The sequence below is a fragment of the Rhagoletis pomonella genome, unplaced genomic scaffold (genome assembly GCF_013731165.1).
Source record: "Rhagoletis pomonella isolate Grant_MI unplaced genomic scaffold, Rhpom_1.0 Rhpom_scaffold_01563, whole genome shotgun sequence".
Taxonomy (NCBI): Eukaryota; Metazoa; Arthropoda; class Insecta; order Diptera; family Tephritidae; genus Rhagoletis; species Rhagoletis pomonella.
Genome location: NW_023460117.1, coordinates 29,043 through 42,397, shown reverse-complemented (window position 1 = coordinate 42,397; position 13,355 = coordinate 29,043).

Here is a 13,355-nt window from a genome sequence, read left to right as displayed (position 1 = left end):
AACTTGGCTCAAACCGTGCCATTTGTTCCTATTTTACTTCAAATGGCGCTTAATTTTTCAATTTGGCACAAAATGCCAAAATGGCACTTTTGTAAAAAAAATAACATTTCAATACATTTTTGTGAAATCCTTTGCGTGCACTTCTTTTTCTCAACTAAAATTTTCTAATTTATAGAGGCTTTTCAACTGGTTTATCTTATTTTATCATTGCACTTTTGTTTTGAAAATGTGGCTTTATTTTATTGCTAAATGTGAATGATTAAAAGGAATTAAACCTTTTTTGGCACTTTTATTTTTCTATTTGGCACATTTTGGCCTTTTTTTATCCTCAATATGGCACCTCATAAATAAGGAGAGTTGGCAGCCCTGATTGGAAGATTTCTGCTGTGTTTTGAGGCAACAACGTGTCTGCAGTAAAAAAGCATATAATTTGTGTTTCAAAAGTGTGTGAAAACCAATCAATTAACTTATATGATCTCGGTTCCGATATTAAATAATCAATAATTGTTTATACCCGCATTTTGGCACATTGGCTCGTTGAATGTGCCATCTAATAAGTAGTGTCGTCGTTCTCCTTAGCTGCTTTTAAATGACTGCTGGCGGAGGCATAAATACAGTGTAAGAAAATTCTTTTTTTATAATTGTTTCCTTATACAAAAGTTGGGTTCTTTTCCACCTTAGACATTCCGAATTCGTTCAAAATATGCTAATTTAAAACACAGAATTCTATCAGTGCTCCTCCGGGGTTTTTGGACATGTACTGTTTCTTCAATTTAATAGTGTTCGCTTTATTTTTGTAGAAACGAAAAATGTTTTGCAAGTTATGGATCATTTCTCCACTCCTTCTTCAAATATTTCTCATATTCCAGCTGTGCGCAGGCGTTTAGTTTTTCGCATCGTGTTTTTACATATTCGTAATTTAAATTTTTTTTAATAGAATCAATTGGTGGTAGTTCATGATTGTGTGTGGATTAATATCACAACACTGAGGATTTGGCAAAAGCCTTTTTCTTCTATTAAAAAACAACACTTACGGGGCAATGTTTATTGTAAGAACAACATTTTTTTCTATGAATCGTCATACTTTAAGCATTGTTGACGCTATTTCCATTTGAATGAGGAAATAGCGTCAATGACTTTATTTCCAAATTTTTGTTGACTTTATTTCGCTTTTGAAAAGGTAATAATTTCAATTGACTTTATTTCGCACCAGGGTGGGAAATAAAGTCAATTGACCTTATTTCCATTGACCTTATTACCTGTCACCTTGAAAACACCTTTACATGTATGGCTGTAGCTGAGTGTGCAAAGACGCTTGATACAATTGGTTGCGGCCAAGACGGTCCCGGTTCAATTACCATCAGACGAAACATAAAATTAATTTTTTTTCCGTCTTAGTTACGAAAAAGCATCTGCGCACTTCACAACCACATATTTTATGACGTATATACTCAAATTTAAAACGAGTTGGGTTGGTGCTCTTTTATATGCGTTTTTTTTTTTTCAATTTAGCACGTTTTTTTATTCTAAAATTTTTTTCATCAGTGTTGGAATGTGAGTTTATTAGCGTTTTCTTTTCTCGAAAAAAGGCTGCACTTATTCTGCCTTGAGTTAGCGTTGTCAAATTTTCATGTTCTTTTCTCAGTCCTTTCACAAGGCGTCGTGTTCTTTTCTCAGCAGGTTGCGCTCTGATCCGGCAAAAGTGCTGCCTTTTCAGCCCTCAAATAAACGTGAGTGTGAGAGTTGCTCGGTTGATTTTTAATTTACGCTTGTAAAATTACAATTATTTTCCGTATCAGAAATAAGTATTTGCTTTAAAATTACTAAAGACTTACAGGCCATGTGAATAATTCAGCTTTATTAAGTTCTATAAATAAATTGTGATGGAGTAGTATAATTTCTGTTTCATTCTCATATAAAAAACGCCACATTTTCTGAGGTTTCAGGGCAACGCAAAGTAAGAGTTCCCACATAAAAGGGCAGAACTTTTTTTGAGAAAAGAAAACGCTATATGACATTCGATACGATACTAGGGTTCTGGTACTCGATTCCAAAAAATATCGTTTTAAAACTATCGAGTAGAAAATATCGGTATCGAATGCCAAAAGTATCGATATGGTATCGTATCGTATCGAAATTCGTGTCCCTAATTCTAGGAGAAGCAGTCGAATATAAATCGATTGATGCAGTAATGGATAAAGATCAAGCTGTTAGTTACACAACTGAATTTCTTAATTCTTTGGAGCCACCTGGAATGCCTCCTCATTCGTTGGCGTTAATGGTTGGATCACCAGTGATGCTTATTCGGAACTTGAATGCGCCAAAACTGTGCAACGGAACCAGTAATAAAAAAAAATTAACACCGAATTTGATCGAGGCAACAATCATCAGCGGTATATTCAACTGGGAAGATGTGCTGATTCCACGTATACCGATGATTTCAAACGATTTACCGTTCGAATTCAAGCGGCTTCAATTCCCATTGCGTCATGCTTTTGCAACAACTATAAATAAAGCACAAGGTCAATCATTAACTATAGCGGGTTTGGATTTTAATGTGCTTTTCACATGGCCATTTATACGTCGCCTGTTTACGAGTTGGGTCACCACAAAATTTATATATTTACACACCAAATGAAAAAACTTAAAATATTGTTTGTCTGTTAGCATTAAGGTAAATAAAAAGGTCTTCAGTTTCAAAACTCTAAATACATGTGACTTTCATTGGCGTAGCAACGCGCGCCGGGTATTGCTAGTATACATATTGGGGGGAGGGGGGGTCGGTTTCCTAAATATTTATGAACCTCTTATCGATTTGTATTTTTATTAAATGAATTTTTCGGAACTATTAGTAGAATGACTTTTGTCACAATATTTAACAATGTTTTATTTTATAACATTATATCCAATCTTCTTGGTTTTTTTGACATAATGTCGATAACATTTTCGTTCGTTACTTCCACGTTTCGGAGCACGTTCAACAGCGCTAGCCCGTTCAATCGATCTTCGCCTGTTTTACTTGAAGCCACTGACACGGGAAGAGTTGCGCAAATTTGTAGCAACAGATGTATGGATGGGTACAATTGTTTGTTGCAGTTATTGAGAGCATCAATAAATGATTTTGCTCTTTTTTCCGCCGCCTGCAAATCAGTGTTGCCACTTTACCTCAATTGAGGTAGATCTACCACATTCTGGGTAATTTTTCAATTCTACCACAGCTACCACATATTTTAAAGAACTACCACAATTTTACTGAAATAAAATTATTAACCTAATTTGAAAAATGTTTTTTTTTATATAAGGGTTGAACCATGATACAAAAAAGAAGGTAGTTTCAATAAACAACTTTTGACGGATAATACAATTTTTTGAAGTTTCATAAATTGTGAGTATTCTCAAAGGCCTTGCCACTTTGATAATATTAAAACAATAAATCGGAGTATTTTCTTTCCCACATTTATACCAATTTAAAAATATTTCAAATCAAAAATCAGTATCAGTGCTTGGTTATTTTTTCACTTACGTGGTTCGCACCTTTTTTATTAAAAATATATAAAATATGTAATGTTAAAGGAGACTTCATTGAAATTGTTCTTTTTATTTTATAACAAAAATCACGAGAGCATTATGTTGTTATTTTTTCATTTTCTTATTTTGAATGCAATCTTGCGATTTAAAAATCTAATTCTAAAACTTAACATGCAGAAAAAAAACAAATTGGGAAAAATTATTTTTGTTTTGCTTTATTATTTTGGGAATATTTGTTCACATGAAATTCGTTATTCGTGATGAAATTCGTGAAAATTTACTTTTAAATTTCTCGTCAGATTTTGCAAAAAATTAGGTTTTGTGGTTAGTTCACCATTAACTTCAACAAATTTCAAAATTTCCAGCGACCGCCCTCCGATAAGCAGTTAGCATAAGTATAATTTTAATCACTTTCTTCATCCGTTCTGAAACCTAATTTCGTCAACTCCATTTTTGAGATTATGCATTAATTTTCAGGTTCATCATATTCGACATCTTTGAGTGGATTGGTGAAATCTTCTGAAAAATTTTACTGCTCGTGATCAGGTAGCATGAATTTAATGAAATGTCATAATATTATTAAAAGTCAAATGGTTAACAACAACAACGTATGCCATTAAGGCTGCGTTTCTTTATACATTCCGGATAATCCAATTTCACAGCCGGAATAAACAGAATGCGTTTGAAATATACGTCAACATATCATCAGGAACGTTCTAAAGAATAAGTAAACAAAAAAGTTTATTCCAAACGTTCAGAATGAATAAAGAAATGCAGCCTAAATGAAACTACCTTCTTTTTTGTATCATGGGTTGAACAGTCAATTTTCTCCTCAATATGAATTTAAATGTCAAGAAAATTTATTATTGGCTAAATTTCTTTATTCATTCTGAACGTTTGGAATAAACTTTTTTGTTTACTTATTCTTTAGAACATTCCTGATGATATGTTAACGTATATTTCAAACGTATTCTGTTTATTCCGGCTGTGAAATGGGATTATCCGGAATGTATAAAGAAACGCAGCCATTAATTTTGTGTTAGACGAAGAGCTGAAGGTGCTGCCGTTTCAAAATTTCTATTGTGTGCGTAAAGGATAATCTGCACTTATATGAGGCGATTTTCTTAGAGATTCGACATCGCCTGAGAATACGCCTGTGAAGTTGCTTAAAAAACAGTATTTCTACAGGTAACAACACTTAGAACTTATTAGATTAAGAAATAAGATTTTTTTTTTAGTAGGCAAATATTTCGAACAAATGGCGCGATAGAAGAAAACTAAAAATGCAGTTTATCTACATTTGAATACTACTTCATGGTCGGATTTTTGGCAAATTTTTATGTTGCTACAAATATTCTAACACACGTTTCTAGAGATATACCATTGTTTTTATTAAACATCTACAACTAATTTGGTTTCTGAAGTGACAACACTGCTGCAAACATAAAAATATGTTGTTGTGTTCTAACCTTTTCCACATCGCGAAGTTGGCTGAGAATTCACCCACAATATCATTCGGCCATTGTTTTTCAAAAGCTTGCATCGTTTCAAGCATTTTTTCTGTATTGAGTTCAGTGCATTTTGTTGGCAAGATATTCTGAATTTTCGACAGTAACTCACGATGGTCCAGAAAACTAACGGGACAAAATGCTTGTATGCTTGTACCATTAATTTGTTAGTTTGGTGTTGAATTTTTTTTTGCAATTCCCAGAACGATGTTGTTGTAATTGATATTGACGTTGTTGTCGTTTGGCTCAGTAACTTAAATTTGTTGAGCACCCCTGCCTTGAATAATCGGCGGCAGAAGGGGCAAATGTACCCAGTAAACACACAATTGCACAATTATTGCACAATCTTCGCGCGATTCCCTGAGCACTTTCGGAATTTTCGAATTAATGACTGTATTTATCTGCATTCGCATGATTGTGAAATTTCTGCGTCGCTTAATTTTTTTCATTTTATTTTGTTGATTTTTGTTTGATTTTCGCTTTTAGTCATAAATTATTGTTATACTTATGTGGTGCGTCGTGTTGGGGTGGTTGTTTCAACCCCCAAATACCTACCCCCCTGGATCCGCCCCTGACGTGTGACACTGAATTATTTAAATTGATACAAATTATTACTAATAAAAAGAAATAAATAATTATTTGATATCGCCAGGTTTATTGGATATTGAAAAATAAATAACGTATGCGGAATGAAATACGAACTGATGCAGTAAAAAGAAACAGCTATTCAACTAGCAACAAATATTGTGTTTCCACTCCCATATGTAGACATTGTCGAACGATTGGCCTGTTTAAGTTTTCAGACATAGTGCGGAGGGCTTTTTTAAAAATATTATTTTGTGACTTTATTGTGCCAATTTGAGTTATTATTTGTTTAGCCATTTATACGATAAACAGTTGAGAGTTATATTTAGGTGTCCTTTTATGGGGCCTCAATGAAAAATATTTCCATAATCCGTTGTACAAAACTGAAATGAATGTGGTTCAAGCGCTCATAGCCGCTTTTAATTTTCTTTTTCAACCTTTAAAAAATCTTGGGTAAAGTGGTTTGCACATATTTCACTAAATATTTCCCTGGCTCTTGCATAGTCTCTAATGTTTTTTTGCTTACTTTGTACTTTATTGTCATTATACGCTGTGATTTTGCAGTGCAATTTTTGATTCTTGTCACGGTCTCATTTCGCTGCTATGTGGATCATGTTTTTTCGCACTAGTGGGTTTTCTTTCTACTGTTTCCCTATTCAATAAAGCCGATATTTCCTTTATAAATAAAGTTTTTTTAAGTCTCATAGAGAAAAAATGAAAAGTCACGAATAGTGACATTGAGTTTCGGTATAAAAAATTATCAAGCAAATTCGCTTTCAAGGACATTATTTCAGCATTATAATATACAACGAGATTATTTTTATTGGAATGCTTGTGAAGATTGCACAGTAGATTTTGGTATACTTAGTTTGGCTCCTGTGTTTACCGGAATTGTTTAAAGTCTGCTTAGAAATAGTCTATATTTAATTCCGCATACGTTATATGTGCTTATGTAAGTTTTAGTTTGTGAGTGCATAACTTGGCGGGTGCACATTTGCTCGTGGGTTTTATGTTTCCCAAACATAAATTTAAAAAGCGCAATAAAACCGTAATGGCTTTATTTCCATTTCTTGTTGGAAATAAGGCCGCATCGAAATCATGGTTTTATTTCCAATCGTCAAGCGAAATAAAGCCATTATGGCCTTATTGCGTATGGTGTTCAGTGTTGCCATTTGAGCCATTTTCCGGCTAGATTTAGCCGGTTGCGAAAGCAAACAGCCGGAGAAAATTCGATTTATCCGGCAGCCGATTTGTTAGCCGCTTTGCAAAAAAAAATTAGCCGTTTTAGTCGAATTTGCTAGTTGCAATATTTTCTTAAAAATTATATATATAAGTTTCCATTTTTACAAATTTAGCGACCCAAAATTTAGGTAAATGGGTAGTCTTATCTCGGAGAAGTTTTTCTTGTCTATTGCCTATTTTTCGTTAGCTAATTTAATGTTTATTCTTTTTTATAAAAATATAGCTGATTAGATAAAAAAATACCATTTAAATTCAAACTTCATACTTTGTGAAAATATTATGAAAATTTTCAACAACATTTTTAACTTTAATATAATAAAGTAGAAGTTTAAAGTACCTAGTATTTACCGCTGATTTTAAGCAATTTTTTTGTTGACTGTGCTTCCGATTTTTTCATATAAAAAACTTGTCGAACATACTTTGCATGGCAAAAAATTCGTAACACCATTATTAAGAAAATGCCAAAAATCAGCAGTAAGTCCTCGCTAATTCAAATTTGCTCCTCATCAAACTAGACTTTAATATACTACAGGACGGCATACCATAATTTTTTTCTATTTGGGTCACTGTAGAGAGTGTAGAGAGTGAGCAGGTCTTTAAAAACGGGAACGCTTCGAATATATGGACATACAAATAAAATCACATAGTTTAATTGTTAAAAACTTAAAAACCGACCGGCTTGTTCAATAAAAATTACTGGCTTTTTTTCTCGAAATAATGTTGCCCGTTTTTTCTCAGCCTTTTCACAGCTTTACGTGTTCATTTAACAAAATATTGCCCACCGAATAAGCAAAAGTGGAATACTTTATAGCCATTTTGCAGGACGAAAAGTAACCTAGTGCAAATGCTACAATATAAGAAGGCAAAATTTTTCAATAAAAAAACGCCATACGTTTGTAATTGATCTATTTTTTATATTTATGTAAATAATAAAAAATTAGTTCTGTTGTAGAGCTTTCATTAATCAAGTACAACGACAGTTTTCTTTGTTAACTAAAACTAATTTAATGAATTTATTAGTCTTCCAACTTTATTCAAATAAAACATGTTAATTTTAGCTGAAACATTTTAGCTGTTTTTTTGGCCAATTTAGCCGGTCGGCCCAAAAAGTTCTTGCAACACTGATGGTATTACTGCAAACCACCTGGGTTTGACTGATAAGTTGGCATACAAATTCTTAACGCGGCACCATGAACACGTAAGATGTTTGTATGTAAGTATTTCTGCTTCTATGCATAAATGTCAAAATCACGCATACGAATGCACTTGCTAAGGGGGTCTGGTTTTAGTCTCTTTCATAAGAAATCCACGGCAACCATTTTCACAACCCGAATGAATTAAGTTCGTAGTTGAGAGCTTACGAGAACTGCACATCAAATCTGTGGTGAATAACCTGAAAATGCTGTGGGTCATCGTTGATAGTTTCCTTCCCCTTTCCGCGCCTTACCTGCAATAAAGTACAGACCCGCAATAATGTTCAAAAAGAACTCACGGTACATTCACAAAGAGTAGATGTTGTCAGAAAAATATAGGGCACTTGACTGCGTGAGTTTGGTCATCGAAGACTAGAATGATGCAGACATACTACGGACAAGAGAATATAGCTCAATGCTGAGAAGAAATTTTATGATCGGCCATTACCGTTTCGTAGGTGTTCTGAAGATATGTAATAAAGTAACCGACGAAGACTTGCGCTTTTCTCCCTAAGTGTTTACCGCCGGTAAACCCAAATGAAGGTTAAAATTTAAAAACAAATAAATAAAATTGAAGTAAAATCTGTGGATGATTAACAATAAACTACTTTTTCGCAAAATCTATAAAGGCCCCTTTTATTTTTCAAAAAAAAAAAACTGTGCAACAGATATTATATGATAAAATATTAATAGCTGGAAAAAGGAGTACAAAATAAGTACAAAGCTAATAAAGGAGTACATTTGCAGATATTTTTTTTTTGGAAGTACAAGGGAGTACATTGCAATAAAAAGGAGTACGTTTACTCCCAAAAGCAGTACGTCTGGCAACCCTAACATACAGTGATCAAGAAATTATAGCCGAACCACTTTTTGCTAAGTTTTAACGTATTATTTTCGTTGTTATTTAACTTTGGTTATTTTTTTTTTTTATAAAAATATAGTTCATTCTTAAAAAAAACCCGTTTGAATTCATGTTTCCAAATTTGTGCAATATTAAAAAAAAAATCAACAAACTTTCGTACAAATTTCGATTTTTTAAAAAATTCTAGAAAAAAATCGTAGTTTTTAGCCCTTTGAAACTTGTACTTTATTCTATTTACTAGAAATCAATGGGCTACAAAACTGCATACTCAGAATCTAATTAAAAAACTCGAAGTTTTTACGAGAATTTGTTGAATTATTTTTTTTAATTGCATACATTTTTAAGGCAGTGGCACTCGATTGGTCCATTTGTACAGATTGGTACATTTTTATATCCGGCTATTGGTACAAAACAAAAAAGGGACATTTTTCTTTTTGTAGTCAAAATAGTTTCTTAAAGGATTTTTTGGAAAAAATCCCCTCTGATGACAGAACAGTTTAAGCTTAAAAAATCTACACTGCCGGAACAAAGTATTGGCACAGCAAATTTTTCACAATATATGCAACAAAATTTTATTCTATTATTTTTCCGCTAATTTCGTATAAAAATATGGTCCATTCTTCAACAAAAAACATAAATATATAATTGCTAAACTTTGTGCAAAACTCGCGAAAATTCAGTGAATTTTCATGAAAATTTTCAACTTTTTACTCAGATTTTTTATGCAGAGTATGCAGATTTGTAGCCCAATCAATTTTATTATAATAATGTGCAAGTTTTAAGTAGCTCGGAATTACCGTTTGATTTTTTTAATTGTATCAACGGAATCATAATAATGAGATTTTTGATGCTGTTTTTTAACTTTTTTCAAAGATTTATTTAAGAAAAACTTGAAAACCTGCTCCAAAACTTTACCGATATAGACTTATAAGGTATCACAGGTATCATTTTCTCACTTTTTTGTTTCTTTGCAAAAAAAACTCATTCACGTCCCAATTTTTTTTTATTCAATACCAACATATCTTAATTAAACATGGAATGACATGACACTCGTTTATCTTACATACCTCCCTTTTTAACCGACTTCCAAAAAAGGAGGAGGTTATCAGTTCGTCGGAATATTTTTTTTTTATGTATGTTACCGCATAACTTTGGACCACGTCAACCGATTTCGATAATTCTTTTTGCATCGGAAAGGTAGTGTCTCAGATATACTAATATGGTTAAGATCCGATCAGTGGATCATGAGATATATATATATATATATTTTTTTTTATATGAGAGTTGAAGTCGGTTTTTTTGCTAAAAATTACTTGTTCATATTTTGAGTGAGCTTATTCGCAAAGAAATTAAAAGGGTGAGAAAATGCTACCCCATAAGTCTAAATGGTAAGGTTTTGTCTGAGTTATTTAAGTTTTTCTTAAACTAGTCTTTGAAAAAAGTGCAAAAACAGTCTCAAAAATCTCATTATTATGATTCCTTGGAATTTTTATTTTTTTATTTTTATGAAATCTTTTTAAGCTTAAACTACCCAGACATCTGAGGTAATTTTTTCAAAAAATATGTATTAAAAAAAAACTATTTATTTGGTGGAAGTCTTAAAATATAATACATAGATTTTATAATTGCAGTGGAAAAACAGTACCGCTTTTTTTATGGGCAGTGATGCAGTCTACTGTACATAAGTTGGCTATGATTACTCGGCCGTGCTGTCATAGTAGCACAATGCCGCTAAGTTCATTTTAAAATTTTCAGGCAATAGCCTCATGCGATTATCGATTAAATTTTTTGTTGTTTGTGTGAAATATTTTATTTTTATCAGTATTTTTCTTTTAATCAAAATAGGGGTATTCTCCAATTCTCGCAAAGCCATTGCACGTGACACGGATTGCATGGATAGCATAACTTGCAAACACACAACAACAAAATACATGGGAAACAACATTTCCTATCGCTGCAAAATATGCAACGTCGAAACCCATGTATATATTGTGCAAAATAGCTCAATAAGATAAATGCGACCCTATGCTACTTATTTTGTTGTTGGAATTGCTAAATATTTCTCTCATTCCTCTCATCTCACTCACTTAATTTTTTTGCTGTCTCTTATTGTATTTGATACATAATTTCGCTGCTTACTACCCATGCATGCTACACTTTGCGATGGGGTGCTCTCGTACTCTTCGAAATTTGGAATAGTATTTTTGCATTTCGTGCAATCCATGCATTGTGCAAGACTTAGAGAATACCCATAATATGTTGAAATAAAAGTGAAGACAAAAAATGTTGCCAGAACAGAATTTTTTTCATGCGTCTTTCTTCGTTAATATTTTTTTACACGTCTTTTTGTAAAAGTATTTTTCATATACATCTAAGGTTTTAAAATAGGATAAACACGGCCTATTTCCCAGGAGAATGGGATTTTTGGAGCTTTGAAATTGGCAAGACTTCATTGTACCACTGGAATTCCTCCCTCAATCGAGAGAATATATGGAGATGAAGGCTTTACACCAACGAAGGGCAGAGAGAGCTTTTACTCTGCACGCGCCTGTACAAATGTAAAGCAAGTTTAAGGGCCGGTTACTCAATGTCTGGTTAACACTAATCTGCGGTTAAACATCGTTATCGACGTCTTCGACTCCATGCATACAACAGGGAGTCGGTAACGTCGATAACTATGTTTAACCGGAGATTAACCGGCCCTAAAAGAGCTTTGCCCGCGGGCAAGGCAGTGCCCATAACCGCTTTACACCAACTACTCACAGGCGGTTTTTTTTACCCGAGCGCACTTGTGCACAAGTGCATTCAAACTTTGTTCGCATAACTGTTGTTTGGAACAGATAAAACGAATCGAGATAGATACAAACAATTGTATACATACATAACTGCTCAGAATGAAAAGAGAAGCCGATTTAGCCACACCGGTCCGTTCGTCTGTCCGTCTACACGATAACTCAAACAAAAATTTAAATATCTCAACGAAATTTGGTATGACGGTTTCCCTTCATCCAAGGTAGGTTGGTATTGAAAATGGACAAAATCGGACTGCAATCACACCCACTTCCCATATAACGGTATTTTCGAAAAATGCAAAAACTGCGATATTTCAGTAAATATTGGATCCAAATTGGTAAGTGAAGTAGAATTTCGGTACAAAATAAGGTCGTTATGAAGTTTCCGGAAAATGGGCGTGGCCCCGCCCGCTTATGATGAAATGCTGTGGGGGGAAGAGGGGGTGAAATAACACAAACGCCAATAACGCAAATTTGTGTTATTTCCCAATTGAATGTGAAATAACACAAATTTGCTTTATTTCATTTCTCGTTGAGCAACAAGACCAACTTTTAAACTTAACAATTGAGAAATAAACAAAATAGTGCACATATGTAGGTAGTCACCCAGTTACATTTGACAAAAAGTAGTACATGAACAAGATAAATGGACGGATTTGTAAGTATAAAATTTTGAAAGTGCCCAGCGTCGCGGCGGTCCGCGTTCGCGCGCCGCACCGCGCCACCCCGCTCTTCTCCCTCATTTCGCAATTATGCACTGCTGTCATTATAACCGTTTAGAAAAAAGAATAATAATAAAATGACACTAGTTCACTTCTGAAACTGCTTTTTAATGTCCAAGTAATGGGAAATATTGCGTATGGTGTTATTGCATGCACCCCACCCATGGTGGAATTAAACCAGGTGAAGTAATATTGGAGTGAGAAGAAATATTTTGACACTGACTTATTTGAAAACATGCCTATAAAATGTGACTATAAAAGCGTGATTATGGCAACTTAACTTAACTTTACGGAACGTAGAACTCAGAGAATCAAAATGAAACAGATTTCGACGTGGCATTAAGTTACGTTAAGTTTCGGCTGTTCAATTATAAGCAACACCCATTTAACATAATTTTTAAGAGAGAGCCGTAAGTTACGTTAAGTTGCCATAATCAGACCATAAGACAGCCGAATGTCAGAAAATAAAGCGAGAAAGCTGTTTTATTGCTTCACCTGTTTATTGCGCCATTCATCCCACCTGCTTGTACCGAGTATACGTTCAAATTTAGAAGTCTGAGAGTGGGTAAAATTTTACACATTTTTACATCACTGTTTTTGAAACATCGATAAGATCGGTTAAATTTTCGATGTTTGCCATCGATTTTTACAATTTACTAACATCGCGAAATTGACGATACATCGATGGAAGTCTTACCGATGTTTTAACCATCGAAGTAAGGAGCCTCTTCGACTTTCTTTCGGTATGTTTGACTGACCTTAAATTTATTATCCATTCAGAATTTTTTTGTTATTTATGGCCTTATAACAATAATATTCAACAATTTAATTGAGCTTGAGGCCGTTTCTTATGAAAAATGTTATTGAAAATCAACAATAATTTACAAAAGGTAGAAGTTATAGCTGCTACTTCGGAGATCACC